A 17,032-nucleotide genomic window follows, 5' to 3' on the forward strand; every position below is an offset into this window, starting at 1 on the left:
TCTCGGAGTCTGGAGCCCCAGGGCCGGGGCTGGGTGGGAATTATGCGCCTAGTGATGGTATTTAAAGCCCTAAGACCGCAATACATCATCCTGGGAGGGAGAAGAGAAAGCTGCTGAGGCCCGAAGTCTGAGCTCTTCTTGTTAGGCAGTTGGGGACACGAGGGGGAATGAGGCGGAGAAACGGGAGGCAGCGGGAAAGACGGAAACCTAGGAAAGCAGGGTCCCTGAAAGCCAAGTGCAAACAAAAAGGCTCCAGAGAAAAGGGGATGAAGTGTGCCAAAGGCCAGAAGGTGCAACCGGAGGAAGAATGAGAGCCGACCGCCATGTGTGCCACACGGAGTCACTGGTGACCCTGGGGAGCAGTTTCAGGGAGGCGACGGGGTGGCCGCTGGGCTGGAGAGGGTCCCAGGGAGGAGGGGAGGCCCGGAGACGGAGGGCGACAGCTGTATGGAGAAGCCCTGCCCTCGAGGGGAGCAGAAGGACTAGGTGGCCGTCGGGGGGAAGGGGGGGCCGAGACCCGACGGATTCAACACGAAGGGGTGACAGCACGTTTACCTGGGGTGGGAATGAGGTAGTCGAGGCTGCTGGGACGGTGCAGGGTGAGGTGGGAGCTGGCAGGGGCGCAGGGGACGGGATCGGGGGACCAGTGAGTGTCAGGATCCCCGGGATTCGCTCAGAGGAGCGGCCGGCACGTGGCCGTGGCCGTGGGCTCCGGGCGTCCCCTGATGGCTACTGTTGTGAATGCAACGGGGAGCATGGAGAGCGGCTGGGCAGTTGTACGGGGACACGCGGGGGCTTCGGACGCCACGGTGACGGGTGGGTGCGGGGCGCGGTGACCTGAGGCCGCTGATGGCCCAGCAGGTGCCGGCGCAGCCAGCACGGCGGGGGGTCTGCCCAGAGATCCGGGGCACAGGCCCCACGGGAGGGTCGGGTTTGCTCATGGAGGGGTCTGAGCTGGAAGCGGGGGGCTGGAAGCATTTCACGCAGGACGAGATGAGTGCGCGGGCGAGAGGGCGGCAAAGCTGTGACCAGGCCACGCGCGGGGGAGGTGGCATCAGCAAGTGGCAGCGCTCCGAGCGGTGCTGGAGCTGAGGCGGGCAGCCAGGTGATGACAGGGCGCAGCCCCCGGTGCTGGGACGGCGGGGACCCTGGAGCCTGGGCACACGGCCCTCCTGGGTGGCGCCAGGCCCGGCCCGCGGGCGCCACGACTCTCCCCGCTCCCTGTGCCTCGTTCCACGGCCCTGGATCTGTGCGGAGCCCCTCGGTGGGGTGCAGCCCCCGGGGCCCCACGTCCCTGCCCACGGGCTGCCGCGGGAGAGGAGCAGCCACAGCCACAGCTTGCGTGGGCCCGGCTGCCTGGCCTTCCAGCTGCTTCCACGAGTCCGGTGCCGGGGCCTGTAGCACGGCCAGAACCAGGGGTGGCACTGACCCGTGGGCGACAGCACGGGGTGGCCACAGCCGGGCATGAGGGACACGCCAGCTGGGCTTCCCCAAGGATGGTAGGTGCCAGCGAATGTTCCCCGCAAAAGGCCAGAGAGTAAATATTCTCCTCTCGTGGCTGCCTGGGCCCCATAGCGACCAGTCACCTCTGCCTGTGTGGCCACAGCCACCACGGGAACGACACCCACGGCTGTGCTCCAATAAGCCCCTATCGCACACCCGGACACCTGCATTCCACTTGGTTTTCACGTGTCCCAATACGTTCGTTTTCTTCTGATTTATTTCCCCAACCATTTAAAAGTAGAAGCGAAAAAAAATTAAAAAAAAAAAAAAAGTATAAGTGGTCGTCGAAGACCTGGGCCCAGGCCTTGGACCGCAAGGCCGCAGTTGGCAGACTTCTGGGAGAGAGCAGAGTCTTGGCGGGCTTGGGGCAGACGTCGGTTTTCGACATTGGTGGGAGCTCAGCTTGGACATCTTTCCTGTGTTCGTGGCCCCTGCTTTGGGGTCACGGGGTATAATCTCGTCACTGTCTAAAAAATATTTTCCAAGCATCGTCTATTTTTTTTTATTTTATTTATTTATTTATTTATTTATTTATTTATTTATTTATTTAGCATCGTCTATTGACTGGCCAAATTTCACAGGGCTAGGAAAGCAGATGACCAAAAATAGAAAAAAATGGAGGAATTCATCCCCCCCCCCCAAAAAAAAAATGGAAAGAAAAGGTAGCAAACAGAGAAGGCAAGCTGGCGACCTGGAGACCCTCCGTCACGGTTACTTTAGTACTTTTACAAAACCAAAAAATAGAGATATCGAGTGACTCTCTGAAAACTACACATCTCTAAAGCGAAAGAGCCGGGATCAGAACCGTAGACCCCGTGGGTCCTCATCTCCTTGGCCATCCTGTGCCACAGTGTGATGCAAATCATGCCAACAGTTACTGCCGCCCCCCCCCCCCAGAATGCTCTGTGTGTATTTATTAGTTGAACGAATCGACTAATATTTAAGTAGTGACAGGGCCACAGAGTAAGGGTTCGGTAGCGTCATAACCAACAGGTAACTCATGCGTTTATGCCAAACAAGGGTACTCTTCGGACGAGCCATTGAAGAGCAAAAAGCACTCTTTCTGCACTCGCACAAATTCCCTTTGGGTAAAGGAGCCCATGATCCGCCACAGCTAAATCTCCAAAAGCTATGAGAGTAGAGGGAGAAGGAAAAAAAAAAAAAATCTCTGAGATTGGGGAAAGTTTCCAGGTGAAACACATCACAAGACCTCAGCACCGCTTTTTCAAGTTTCTTCCATGTAGCCCAAATTCCATAACACATGGGGCAATTCCGACAGCGAAGACTGGGGTCTAATGGGCACAAAGAGGCCTATTTTCTAAGCACATGCATTTGTCCCCTCCTTCTGACCTGATCCACTTAGCTCACTTTTGAGGAAGTACTTGCTCTTTCTCTACTTTACATTAAGGAAGTAATGAAATGGACTGATGTTCAGTTTGGGTTAGTTTAGATATTGTTGGAAGACATTACGATCCTTTGACTGCATTAGGACAAATCTCCGGTAAAGGCGCTACCCTATAAAGGGAAGAAGGATCCATTTGGCAAAGAATGAACATCAGGGAGACCTATTTGGGCTTTCCCTTTTCCCCAGATTGATTTTCCTTCATAGCGAAGGAAAGTGTACAGTCAGAATGTTTTCGATGTTTTATTTTGCTTTAAAACCAAGGAGAAAGGTCCAAAGGAATCCACAGGATTCACAGTTTTTCCAATTTGAAGTTGCAAATAATTGCCGAATTCCTTCCATCCCTAATAAGGATGATGCATTATTAATTTTTAATTCTTAATTAAATCCTTTTTAAGATTCTGCAACCCAGGGGTGGCTCTCCTTGGTTACACTATCAATAGCATATCGACTGTCAATAGTAAATAACGTAATAAGCAGAATTGGGGAAAAGGGCAGAACTGAATCACACTGCTTTTGCTTCTTTCCAATAGGAAATACCCAGCTGCTTACACGAGCAGTTACACAAGCAGTAACAGTAATTATAACAATAATAAAACCCTCTTTGTATAAATGCACATCTCAGGGTTTGTTTGTTTGTTTTTTAATCCTTCTTTTCTTCTTGGTTTTGCAATTTTATCATTTCTATCTGCTGAATAAATGGATACATTCCCGGGTTATGATGTCAGCTGCCCAGAATGTCCAACAGGCAAAGGCAAGAGGGAACAGTCCGTTGATAAAGGAATTCATTCTCAACTGTTCCATGCTTGAGTACGTATGTGGAGAAATTCCACGGACTTCAGGAAAAGACAAACGCAGATTTTATTCAGGGATGTTCTGAAAGGGTTATTAGTTCCAGGAGTTTCTTTCTATGTCCCTTCTCGAGGCCAAAGCGCTCTCATTCAAGGCTGCCTTGTCCAGGCAACGGTCTTAATTACGGAAGAGCAAATGATGACTTTCTAACATTTTACTCTCCTGTTTTAAAATATATTTTGAGGGATCCCTGGGTGGCGCAGCGGTTTGGCGCCTGCCTTTGGTCCAGGGCGCGATCCTGGAGACCCGGGATCGAATCCCATGTCGGGCTCCCGGTGCATGGAGCCTGCTTCTCCCTCTGCCTGTGTCTCTGCCCCTCTCTCTCTCTCTCTCTCTCTCTCTGTGACTATCATAAATAAATAAAAATTTAAAAAAATAAAATCTTTAAAAAAAAATAAATAAAATAAAATATATTTTGAAATCCTCCCAAACATGAGGTCACCCTGGTTATCGGTGATGAGAGGGCACCGTGGGTCTCCCCTCTTGCTCTGGGTGAGGGCCACGGGGATGGGCTTCGGGGCAGGCAGGTTAGCAGGAGAAACCCAAGACCATCAAACAGGCCACCCGTGACTGACAGCTGCGCCCGACTCTGGGGTTAAGTCAGGAGGGAGGAGCCCCAGAGGGGCCAGGGGCGGGCTTACACGCGCTCCTCAATTATTCTTATGAGATGTATACGGCTCCGAACGGGCACACCGCGCGGTAATAAAAAATACACGGAAATCAATAGCGATCCTTGCTGTTCGCTTCTACTTCTTGAATTTGAATGTAGGCAATTTAAGGCATTATTCTTTTTCTTGTCATTATTACTAATTTCTCTGCCCGAGGGTTGCATTTTCTGCATGGTTTTTGCTTTACAAATTCAACAGCCTTTCGAGGTCTGAGCCAAAACGAACGAAAATTTTCTCCCTGTATACAGTGAAACAAACGAAACCGAAAACGGAGGCGAATCGAGCAATTTGGGAGGAACGTGAGGTCTTTCTACAGTCATCAAAAAACAAAAAAAAAACAGGTATTTCAGTATTCTTTAGAAAGCGGGAAAGCGGGACACCATAGACTCTTAGCACAAACGGCCAACATTTTAATTGTTCATCAGCCGCATCCAGACTCCCGAATACCAGGCTCCGCTCGGAGGCCAGGGCTGTGGGCGGGAAGGGGAGGGAAGGGAAGGGAAGGGAAGAGGAGGGGAGGGGAGGGGAGGGGAGGGAAGGGAAGGGAAGGGAAGGGAAGGGAAGGGAAGGGAAGGGAAGGGAAGGGAAGGGAAGGGAAGGGAGGGGGCCTGAAGCAGGGGCCACACCAGGAGGGGCGGGCGCAGGCCGGGCCCAGCGCCTCTGGCTCCCACGCACCAGGCCTCGAAGCACACGCTCTTCTCCGAGCCGACGGGCCACGCGGGCGCTCTCAGGGCCTCCTTTAGAAAACCAGAAGGAAATGTGTTCTCCACGTCGGAGGAGCGCGCGGCTCCCGAGGCCAGTCTGCCGGGGTCGGGGCAGCCTCGGGGCCTCATGAAGATGAGGCCCGCTTCCCCCCTCGGCCCGCATCCCCCCCTTGGCCCACTTCCCGGCCTCGGCCCACTTTCCCTCCCGGGCCTGCTACCCTGCCTGGGCCCACTTCCCCATCTCAGCCCGCTTCCCCCCTCGGCCCACTATCCCCTCCGCCCGCTTCCCCTCCTCGGCGGCTTAGCCCCTTGGCTCCCATCCCCTCCTCAGCTCGGTGCTGCAGCCAACACTCCTGCACGGACGGACGGCGGCGCGCGGTGGGGCCACCAGGGTGCAGGGCCCGGGCCCCTTCGCCTCGCGTGCTCCGGGGCGGCCGGGGGAGAGGCGGGCGGCAGCAGCACAGGCGGGCGGGAGGGCGAGGGCCCGAGACGGAGCAGGGCAGCCAGCGGGCGCAGGAAGCCCACGGGCCCCGAGGACGGGGGCGCTGCCACCCCCACCCAGCCGGGCGCACGGAGCCGCAGCGGTCCTGACGCCGGGCTCCCAACGCAGGGCGCAGTGTGAGCGCCCGCGGGGACCCCGGTGGCTCAGCGGCCGGGGTAGGTGCACAGGTACCGGCCCAGTCGCATCCGTTCGGCCAAATTCTCGTCAGGATCGGACTGTGAGCCGAGAACAGGAGCTCAGGTAGCATTTCACTGGGAAATTCGGGCCAAGAGATGTGTCCTAAGACATGGGGACCGCTTCTGCAGGTGACACACCAGATCGCGGCCGGCGATGGGCCCTGCCCATGCAGCTCGGTGTGGCACCTGACTTGTTTTTTCAAGATCTGATTTATTTCTTCATTAGACACAGAGAGAGAGAGAGAGAGAGGCAGAGACCCAGGCAGAGGGAGAAGCAGGCTCCATGCAGGGAGGCCGACGCGGGACTCGATCCCAGGACCCCTGGGTCACGGTCTGGGCCAAAGGCAGACATTCCACCGCTGAGCCCCCCACTTAAGTTTTGATTTTATCTCATCTTTTCTCAGTAGTAAAACTTGGACAGGTACTAACAAGGGTAACAGGGCCCCTTCATTAGAATATGGATGATGCTTCCCAAAGCACACACAGTCCGCGGGTGTGGGGCCCCATTCTTGGAAGGATAGTCCTGTGCAAGGCAGTTTGGTCCCAAAAGTCTTAAAAAGTCATCCTGCAAGTAAGGAAGAGTGTTCTGGAAGGCCACAGAAGCTTTCTGGCCAGCTTATCCATTGCTGGGCATAAACAAACTTCTTTTCTCCCCGGAGCGGTGGGCCCCGACTCCTTGCTTCTCATTTCTATCCTCCAATCCCTGCGGCCTGCAGGAGGGGGGCGCGGGAACCAGACGCCCAGGGACAGGTCAGCGGGGACGGAGGACCCAGGAGGCGGCGCGGCTCCCCTCTTCCTCCCACCTTCCTCAGCCGAGACCCGAGACCCGAGACCCGCTGTGAGGTCCCCGAGGGAGCGCCACAATCCGGCTCGTCTCAGGCTGGCAAGGCCTCCAGGGCTGCAGGGAGTGGTTTACTTGGGAAGGCCCTTGGCCGCCGCCGCCGCCGCCCCCCAGGAACCAGGCCGACCATGAGCCTCGACCCGAAGCCAAGGGGACAGGACGGGGAGGCACAGGGAGCAAGTGCCCTAGAGGGGACACGGGCGCCTCGCACCGCGCCGGGCCAGAGCAGACCCGGAGCAGAGCAAGAAACAACAAAAAGCCCACCAGCCCGTCAGGTGCTGACGGAGCCTGGCACCCGGATCCACTGAAATCAAGCGGGATTCTCCGATGTTTCACGCGCGTGAGTTGAGGGAGAAGGTTGACATTTGTCCTGGAAAGGATCGTACGTCACAGAAGTGATGTTCTGAAGAGCACATCCTCAGCGGGCGCGCGGCGCGTAGGCACGCGTGTCTACGAAATATCCCGAGACCCCTAAGCGCCTCATGTGAAGACATTAAGTGAAGAAGGACGCACGCTCTCCAGAATGAACTGCATATTGATGTAAAAAAAAAAATTTTTTTTCCCCGTCTTCTTGTTTATTTTGAACGATGGCTTTTAAAAAAAATGTACTATGTGGCCACGGGCATGTCTGCGCTCACTGTTCCTTTTTCAAGCAGTCTCCAGAGTTGAATCCTGCATTCTTGCCATATGCCAAGGGTTAGGCCATTAATATGTAAAAGAAGCTGGTATCCAGAGAATTGACTTTATAATTGGAGAACACCAAAATAAACCCAACACTTCTGAACAATGCGGCGCCACAGCATCCCCGTTCTCTTAGGCTATTAGGCCATGTCCAATTTTCTCGGTCTGTCGGAAGATCCAGCTGCCTCCATGTGCCAGGGAAGCTTTAATTATGGTGACTTTTCCTCCCCCTGGAAAGCCTCTTCCTGTGGTTTGAAAGTTTGAATTATTCAAGCCCATGTTAATACACTGTCGCGAAGGCTCCGCTTGGCCCACGGAGGCGCGCTGGAACTGTTCTCTTTTCACAGATTTGATTTCTTTCCCCACCCACCCTCCTCTCCTCCCTCCTCGTCCTTTCCTTTCTCATTCCCTTTGCTCCCATTGTTAAAGGCAAGAACCGGGGAGCCCCAAGCACTGATCATTCAACTCATGGAACTGCTTACGGCCTATCTCTTAGGGACTACTCGTGTCAAGTCCCAAGAAAAGGAATCTCTCAACTAAAAAGTTCCACAAGGATCAAGCTCCATTCCTTAACCCTGTTTTAGAAAAAGTCGTACAATTTATGTAATCTGTTGGCCAGCATTCCAGAGCCTTTAAATATACATCTCTTTAGGGGGTCCCTGGGTGGCTCAGCGGCTGACCGTCTCCCGTTGGCTCAGGGCGTGACCCCGGGGTCCCGGGATCGAGTCCCACATCGAGCCTGCTTCTCCCTCTGCCTGTGTCTCTGCCTCTCTCTCTGTGTCTCTCATGAATAAATACATAAAAATCTTGAAAAAAAGATCCTTTAAAAAAATATGTATACATCTCGTCAAAAGAAGTTGTTAATTTGGTTTCACTCCTAACACAGAACCAGCCGGAGAACTCTAGATCGTTCCTGTGGAAGCTACAAAGAGTTAATATATGCGAATGCTGTTTGGAACCTAAATTCTAGATTCCAGTCCTTGATCAACGTTTTTAGGTTTTGCTTATGAAAATAGCAACCCTAGCCTTCTTCTATTCTAAGTTTTAGTCCAGATCTGAGTTGTCACCGTGGCTTCTCTGTAACCAAAGTCAGCATCGAGATGCTCTGTGGCATCCCTGGATGAAGGGCTGCCATGAGTTCCAGGCTCTGTTCATTATTCACCACCTGCCAGGCCTCTCAGAGGCTTAATTTTCTCTTCTATGCGGGGATCCCCAGGTGGCTCAGCAGCTAAGCATCTCCCTTCGGCCCAGGGCGTGATCCCGGGGACCCGGATCGAGTCCCACATCGGGGTCCCCACAGGGAGCCTGCTTCTCCCTCTGCCTGGGTCTCTGCCTCTCTCTCTGGGTCTCTCAGGAATAAATAAATAAAATATTTAAAAATAATTTTCTCACCTATGAAAACGGAGTAGCAATATAAACACTATTGAGAACCTGGAAAATTCCAACAGGATTGTATTCAGCAAAGTGTTTTTTTTTTTTTTCAAAACTCAGAAGTAGTATATAAACTAAGATGTCTTCGCTATGATTTTTTTCATGTAATGAGAGAAACACCATCTTTGGTTTATACTCCAAGTCATTCAGTTAAATAAATAACGTTTTAGAACCCTTTCTTCCGTGTCTGTGTGCTCACAGAAAGAAGTTGCAGGGTTTACGGTGCAGTGGGATTCTCTCCCTTTTATGCACATTAAGTCTGTTTTTAGGGGGGAAAGGGAAAAAAAAGGCAGCGAAGAAAAAATATGCTACACAAGTTTTCTAGTTAATGAGCCAGAGAGCTTGTGAAAGTTGCTGCTGATACTAAGAAAAATGCTCTTAGAAACTGGGATGAAAAAAAAAATGATCTCTCTTCAAAAAGAACCCCCAATTTTTAAATTTTTTTAATGCCCCCTCCCAATTTTTTTTTAGCAGTGGGTGAAATATTTAGACAGAAAACACAGACATAAAGAACTTAATAGTGCATGTGTCTCTGGGATTGGAAAAGCTGGAACCCAACCCATTGCACCAGTTGGAGTGGATCTCCCCGTGCACCGCAGACCCTTGGATGCGAACTGCTGTCGGCCTCTGAGCCACCAGGAATCTGGTCTTAAACATTCAATGTCAAGAAAAACAAAACAGAACTCTAACCCCACCTTTAAAGGTGACAACAAAATGACTGCGCTCGTGCAGTATCCCCTCGAAACTGCTTGGTCCGCCCTATACAGGGAATTTAAGACTCATTAAAGAAGTTTAAAGTTTCACACCGAATCTATATGGACTCTATTTCTCACCTTGACAGCGGGGTCTTCGTTGACGAGTCCGTTCAGCATGTTCGTGCTGGAGGCTTTGTACTATGCTGGCCCGTTCCTTGACAAAGGCAGTTTTTCGGGTGCTAATTGCAGAGTTGTTGCAAGTCAAATATTTTTAATGCTTTCTTAAGTGTGTCCTTTTCTTACGGTGAGAAACCAGTCGTGAAATCATTCACTACCGAAGAACGGTGCCAAATGTTGAGCAGCTATGTCTGGACCGAGAGACATCTAGTCTCAGGCACAACTGAGAACCAGAAAATTCTGTGATCACTTTCACCTGTGTGTCTATCTCCTCAACAGCAACCCAAGGCGAATTTTGAATTTCCAACTCCTGAAAGTCTGGGCCAATGACTCTTGGAGCAAGAGAAAAGAAGAGCTGAGAAGTCCTTTACTATGAGTATCGCAAAACCTTAGGACATTTTCCATAATAAGTGGTGGGAAGCAAAAATTATGTATTAAGAGTTTATAGCTAGACTAAACTTATCTTGTAGAAGTAAAAAAGTAAATCTTAAGATGTTTTTCTCTGATATACACACGTGTGTACACAGATGCACATGAACAGCCGATTTAAGGGAAAAATTACTACATTTTATCAAGTTAAATTAGGTCAGAAGAGAGAGAGAAAAAATATCCATAAGACTAAAATTCAGGTTGGTGTGCAGCTCCAGTTCATCTCTATATACATTTACAGGACCCATTCTCTAAAGTGCTAGACTGTTCTATCTGCATATCATTCTCATACATATACCAGTTTAATGACATAAAAGACACTGGCTAGTAAATATCTGAATGGTTATTAGCCAAGTATGTCGTACTGTATTGATTAATTTGTATAATAAATAAAAATAGAGGATAACAGGCATGTTAAGTTCTACTGGGAAGAAGCTTGTTTCCTCTCCCAATTAAACGTCTCAGATAAATTGTTAATTTCCATTCTTCCTTTTTTTAGACTAACCTGGAATTTCAAACAGTGACTTACTAAATTCTTTTCCTCAAGCGTAGTTTTGCTTTTCGCATTTTGTTATTCACTCTCAATTAGAAAAAATAAATTTAGAAAGAAACTTAGAAAGTTATAACAAATGACAAAAAAGTCTGTCTTAATATTTATTATAAATAACGTGTTGAGAAGAAAAACTACCTACATTTTTGCCTGCTACCCTTACTTCTGTGGAGCTGTTAAGATCTTAGTAACATTCCAATTTTAATGCATTAAGAAAAAGATAAAAATGAAATAACAACTAGACTAGAACAGTTGTGTCTGTTTAGAAGATGTTAAAGAGGACTGGAGTCATGCTTAAAGATTTCTAACATAAATTACTGTGTTAGCCCTTTTTTATTCTCATTTAAACAATATATGTAGGCTTTATTCGTGTGCATTTTAGACAATTTAGAGAATACAATAAAAATGAAGAACAAGAATTGCTTTTAAGCCCAATTATCCAGAGATAAAGCACTGTTAATATCAAGCATTAATAATAATATAATTATAGCTAAACTGATCACCTACTCTCTGTATCAGTCTCACACACACACATACACAATATATACTTGAAGCAAAATATATAATTTAGAACGGACTATATGTATAAAATCATCATCTCCATTTTGCAGATGAGGAAATTAAGGTGCAGAGATGATTTAGCAACTTCGTCAGAGGCAGAGTTCACATGTTTAATAAGTAGAGAAACTGGGATTTGAAGTTGGGCCCTCCCCAAGACTGTGATCACAGCCACAACTCTGTTACACGGGGCTTTTCTCTGGGTGTATAAAAAGGGACTGGAATTCATACATACTGTTTTATAATCTGTTTTTCGTCCATGTAACATACTCTGAACCTCTTCTCAGATCATGAAGCAATCACCTACCAGGGCACTTGGAAAAGCAGCGTACTGACAAGTGAGAGACCCTGTAGTATAGCTGTTGCTGGCCCAGACAAGAAGTGCTGTTTTCTGACATGTATTCAAATCAAGCAAACATCACCCTCTTTAGGCAAACAGAAATTATCATAGCAAAACTGACCAATGATCTGCTCAGTCCAATATCCTATTTCTGAAAATGCCCAACGCTGGCTATTTTGGCAGGAGACATAAAATCCCCCATAAAGTACCTAATTGTGTGATTCGCCACAGTGAGATGAAAATTTCCCCTTCGTCCAGTTTCTCATCTTCTCCCACCTAAATGCTTTAGAGGGAATAGTCCTTGAAATTTTATCCTACTGAAACCAGTCATGTGTGAAGATGTTATTTTAACACATACATACACGCTCACATATGCACTATAAATACAAAGTCATGAGTTATTCCTGGGTAGCTTAAAAAATCCAGAAATTATTGTACCTACTTCTATAAATACATAATATACCAAGCACATATACATAATTAATCCATTACATTTATAAGAAAATATCTGCCAGGTAATATATAGTGCCAGTGAAAACAACAGGTAAATAGCATTCAATAAAATAATCCTTTCCTCCATTAACAATGTATTGTAAAAACATTTTTTTTTTTTTCTTTAAGGGAGGGAGAGGGGGAAGGCAGAGGGAGAGAAAAAATCTTAAGCAGGCTCCCCACCCTGGTGTGGAGCCCAATATGGAGCTTGATCTCACAAGCCTGAGGTTATGACCTGAGTGGAAATCAAGAGTTGGCACTAAACCCACGCGCCCTTAAAAACACATTCCTCAAGCAAGGTAACCAAAGGGCAATTCTTGAGTGGCAACATTCATCGGGTGTATTTCTTCACAGTGCAAATCAGAAAACCAACGCAATCGTATATTTTAGTTTGTTGTATATATACTCAAAGTCCCATCACCCACTCATACTATAGTGTACTTAGAATTTAATGGGGTTCTAAAAATCTCACCAAGTATAGTGGCAGGGTAGCCAGGACGGCAGGGATACTTAAGGGCTTAACAAAACAAACAAAAAACTCTTCTTTGAAATCTTGTCTTTCTCTAATAAGAGCCTGGTATCATCTACTTCCTGCCTCTTGGAACACCTGCTCTTAGAGCCCTGGGCGGCCATGTGGAGATAGGCAGATAGACAGACAGAAGGATATTCAGATATAGACACACAGACATATGACCCAAGGTCCAAGAGCTTTGAGAGTCTGAGTGAATGATTATCGTTGGCTGGACAGACTGCTAAAGATTTCATGCAGAAGAAGGCCCCTACACTGTATTTCCAGCCCCATGCATCTCTAGAATTTTTTGCTTGTCTCCTGTTGCCATCCCCCAAAACAACCAGGATATTAGATGTAGTCTGTGCCCAAGGATTTCAATAAAAGTAATTTTGTCCAATAGTGATGGGGATCATCGCCCTATCACCCTGGGGCTTTTCCCTGACCTAATCAGCTACTAATTAATCATCCTGACTTACCGTAATAGCACAGATCCGTACTTCCCTGAGAACACAGACCATACTTCATGAACTTTATATTTCAGATGCCTAGCACGATTCCTGGGGCAGAGAAGATGTTCAGTACATCTTCAAGGAACAGGGCCTGACATGCATCAGGTCCTTGTTAAATGCTAGTTGGTGGAACATCTGGATGGATGAATGAATATTTTTAGCCATTGACCAAGTTTCTCTATTTAATGCCCTCTTCTATGTTTCAGTCTGGAATACACACATTTTAAAGTCTATATCATGGGAGGTATCATAATAAAACACTGTGGTTTTTACACTGAAAATATATTCCTGGTATAAAGACAATTCGGTCACCATTTAAAGAAATAACACACGTTGAATACCCATCAGTACTATTTATAAATTGTTCCTTGAGTAGGAAAAAAAAATGCTGCAACTGCTTCCAAATCAGCAAAGTAGACAGCCAGTAAGTCCAAGAGACATGTAAATATTATACGTATGTAAGAACAACTAACTCTGGGTATTTATCTTAAAAACTGAAGACATAAAGTTCAAAGTTACCCAATCAATTATCTTCCTCTTACTGTTTTTTTTTTAACTTTTTTTTTTTTTAAGACTTTATTTTTAAGTGCACCCAGTGTGGGCCTCAAACTCACAACCCCTGAGATCAAGTGTCACGTGCTCTCCCAACTGAGCCAGTCAAGCGCCCCTCCCTCTTGCTATTTCCAAGGGGCTCCAGGTGAGCACTGATGGAGTTAATTTACCACGATTCTCCCCTGCCCGTGACATCTTATTTCCCCTCAGGTAAGCGAAAGAGAAGCTACTCCAGGAGGCTGGTTTCCTTATAAATCTGCAGATGATGAAACCTTGAGTCAATCATAACCTTGTTTCAGTTTGTCAGCTGAGGACATTAATACCTGTCATGTATCTCACTCTCAGGAAGACCCTGGAGAGCAATACTTTCCAACGCTCGCCCTGCAAACATGTTCTACAAGTGCGAGTTTTACACTTTGCATCATTACTTAAGTGATGGACAGATCGAAATCTAAAGGAGTAAACGAGGTCTGCTTCCGATTTTCCAAACTTTCTTTCTATGAACTTTGAAATCAAAGCTACACACCTGGGGATCCCTGGGTGGCGCAGTGGTTTGGCGCCTGCCTTTGGCCCAGGGCACGATCCTGGAGACCTGGGATCGAATCCCACATCAGGCTCCCGGTGCATGGAGCCTGCTTCTCCCTCTGCCTGTGTCTCTGCCTCTCTCTCTCTCTCTCTCTCTGTGACTATCATAAATAAATAAAATAAAATAAATAAATAAAATAAATAAAATAAAATAAATAAAAAAATAAAATAAAAAAAAAAAAAAAACAAAGCTACACACCTTACGCTCAAGGTTACCTCTCTCGACCACGGCGGTCAATTAAGCACGAGACGTCCAGTGGGAGATCGGCAGCCAGCCCTGGGTATCAACCAGTGAGCACTGTATGTGCAATAAAACATACACTAGTCTGCCTGATAAAGAACAAAAGGAGTTCGTTTCCTTTATGACAATGATATACAAGCTCTGAGGAGCCTAAAACACTAACGACATCAACCGATAGAAGAATTCTCTGTCCTTCGGAGTCAGTGAAATGCAGCACAGTGACAGGTGGCATCTTTCTCTAAGTTTCCTACTTGTGTCCTATTTGAAAATGGTCAGAGAGAGAGAGATTTATATGACATACAAGGGTGAGGGGGTTTTATTTTCTAATTTCAACTACAATCACATCTTTAGAATCTAATTAACGTGTCAATGCAATCTTTTAAAAGACACATAAAACACCGTAGGATCAGCTTTCAAAAAGTGTGCCCTGTGCCAAATGCACTGGCTCCTGCCTTCAGCAGTGCAGGCTGAAGAAGTCCAACGGGTCAATCCTTTGTTCTTTTCTAGAATCCCAGAATAACCAGGAGTCAATTATGTTTAAGGGGAGCATTCAGAGTGCTTTACAGAGAGCATGGTTTAAAAAAAACAAATAAACTAGAAGCCCCATTCTGGAATTTCTTCTATAAATTATGTCCCTTCTGATCAAGATCAGACAGAACTGGACTCCTGACAGAGGAGATCACACAGAAAGAGGTAACGCCAAAAGGGATTTTATTTTCTTCAAGGTTGTTCAATTCCACAGTCTCCTGTTCCTCACCAGCCTTGTCCTAAGAGAATTCACACTACCATGAATAATTTTTTTCAAAGTCATTTGAATACCAGATGGTATATCAAAGTCGATGCTAAATTTTTCTTTTGAAACATAGGCTCATCGGGAACGCATTTTTTTTATTTCTAAAGCTACAACTTCACAATTACTAGGTGCCATTTGTATTGGTACTGTCACATCCGCCTAAGAAAGTTAAGAAAAAAAAAAGAGATAGTATTTTTTTTTACAAGAGTTGTGTGACTCATTTTTTTTCCTTTTTATTTTTTTATTTTTTATTTCTCTTTATTTATTTATGATAGTCACAGAGAGAGAGGCAGAGACACAGGCAGAGGGAGAAGCAGGCTCCATGCACCGGGAGCCCGATGTGGGATTCGATCCCGGGTCTCCAGGATCGCGCCCTGGGCCAAAGGCAGGCGCCAAACCGCTGCGCCACCCAGGGATCCCTTTTTTTTCCTTTTTAAAGAGAAACCATTAACCTCCATGGGGGACGCTGTCAATTATTAAAAAAGAAAAATAATCTCCTCACTGTTGCTCCTCATTGCCGGATCAAGTAGCAAGTGTGAAACTGGGTCTGGGGACCTAACAGGGCCCAGTGATGGGAGGTCAGCCCTACGCAGCCTCCTTTAGGTACGATTCTTTCTGTCCTCTGTCAAATGGGTTCTTCTCAGTCCGCTGTCCAAGGCAAGGCTGACCGACGCCTTGCTCCCCTGGAGATGAACCAAGTCTCTACGTAGCTGGGTTCAGTCCCACCGGCCCTACCCTAAGCACTCCCGTGTAACTACTGAGTTGAGGGGGGTGGGGAGGCACATGCTTTCAGAGACCTCTTCCTTGGGGCAGGCAGCGGGCTGATTAAAACAGGTACACAGTTGTGTACACTTCACAGGAGGGAGCCATCCAGTCTCTTAGGATGGTTTTTGTTTTGTATTTATTCTGCTACTACTGAGGCAGCTCATCTAAGGACTTAAGGGTAATTGCACTAAGCATTTAGGGAGCTGCAAGCTATTAGCGGATGTAATGGAAAGAACAGGAAAGAAAGTCAAGTCAATCATTCATTTGACAGATATTTATGAGACCCGGTGTTGGGCCCCGATTCTCCATGTGATGAGGCGCTGGATTTATAGATAAAGGCAGTGCCGTGGGTGAGGTGGGTACTGACTTCTGCAAGGCATTTAGTGAGCCCTTTGTAATGTCCTTGTGGACAGAATGAAGAAAGGTGGGCTGCCTAATAGGGAGATTGATAGGAATGTCTGATAAATGTGCGGTGTCACGAGGAAGGAGAGCTGTAATGTCAGCCCTGGGGCCTCAGAGTTCAGTTCTTTCTTATCCACCATTTGTTATCAGCGCTTTTAATGAAGATACAAAGAGCCTCTTGATCAGCTTAGTGTAAAGCTCTTGGGCCCTGGGTTTGAAACTGGGCTTTGACACAAATCTGGAATTTAAATTCTGCAAGCTTCTGTTTTCTCGCCTGCAAAAAGAGCAGATTTCTCAGAATCGCCTGGAGGATGGAAGCAGATGCACGCGAGCACTGAGTAGGTACCTAATACCCCAAGGTGCGTTCTACAAAACAAACCTGCACAGGACACAGAAAGAAAGACCAGCTATGTGGTTTACAGCAAGATCGGGATTTAAAATAATCCTGACATATGGGAATAAGGGAGGAATAAACAACCTTTAAAAGGAATAATGAGTTTCATGAAGGCCAGTCCATTTTTATCTTGCTTATCAGTATATTCCAAGCATCTATTACAGACTTTGGGAGATTTCAAGAAAAAAAAAAAAAAAAGGTTGACCGAGTGACTGAATGAATAAGGCCTAAATTGAAGCGCAAAGGTCATTTTATCAAGTGTTGGGAGTCGGACACTAG

General features: G+C 47.2%; 1 protein-coding gene across 7 annotated transcripts in view; it reads right to left on the reverse strand.

The window, feature by feature from the left end:
• HS3ST5 (heparan sulfate-glucosamine 3-sulfotransferase 5) overlaps positions 1-17,032 on the reverse strand; it is a 251,137-nt gene that overhangs the window by 186,881 nt on the left and 47,224 nt on the right. The window contains exon 1 of one of the 7 annotated variants that reach the window (XM_038555005.1): positions 9,594-9,825. The exons of the other annotated variants lie outside the window; for them this stretch is intronic. The gene's annotated coding sequence lies outside the window, so the exon portion shown is untranslated. Of the gene's footprint in view, positions 1-9,593; positions 9,826-17,032 lie in introns of those variants that run through there. 7 annotated transcript variants of the gene reach the window in all.

Source organism: Canis lupus, chromosome 12 (genome assembly GCF_011100685.1).
Source record: "Canis lupus familiaris isolate Mischka breed German Shepherd chromosome 12, alternate assembly UU_Cfam_GSD_1.0, whole genome shotgun sequence".
Lineage (NCBI taxonomy): Eukaryota > Metazoa > Chordata > Mammalia > Carnivora > Canidae > Canis > Canis lupus.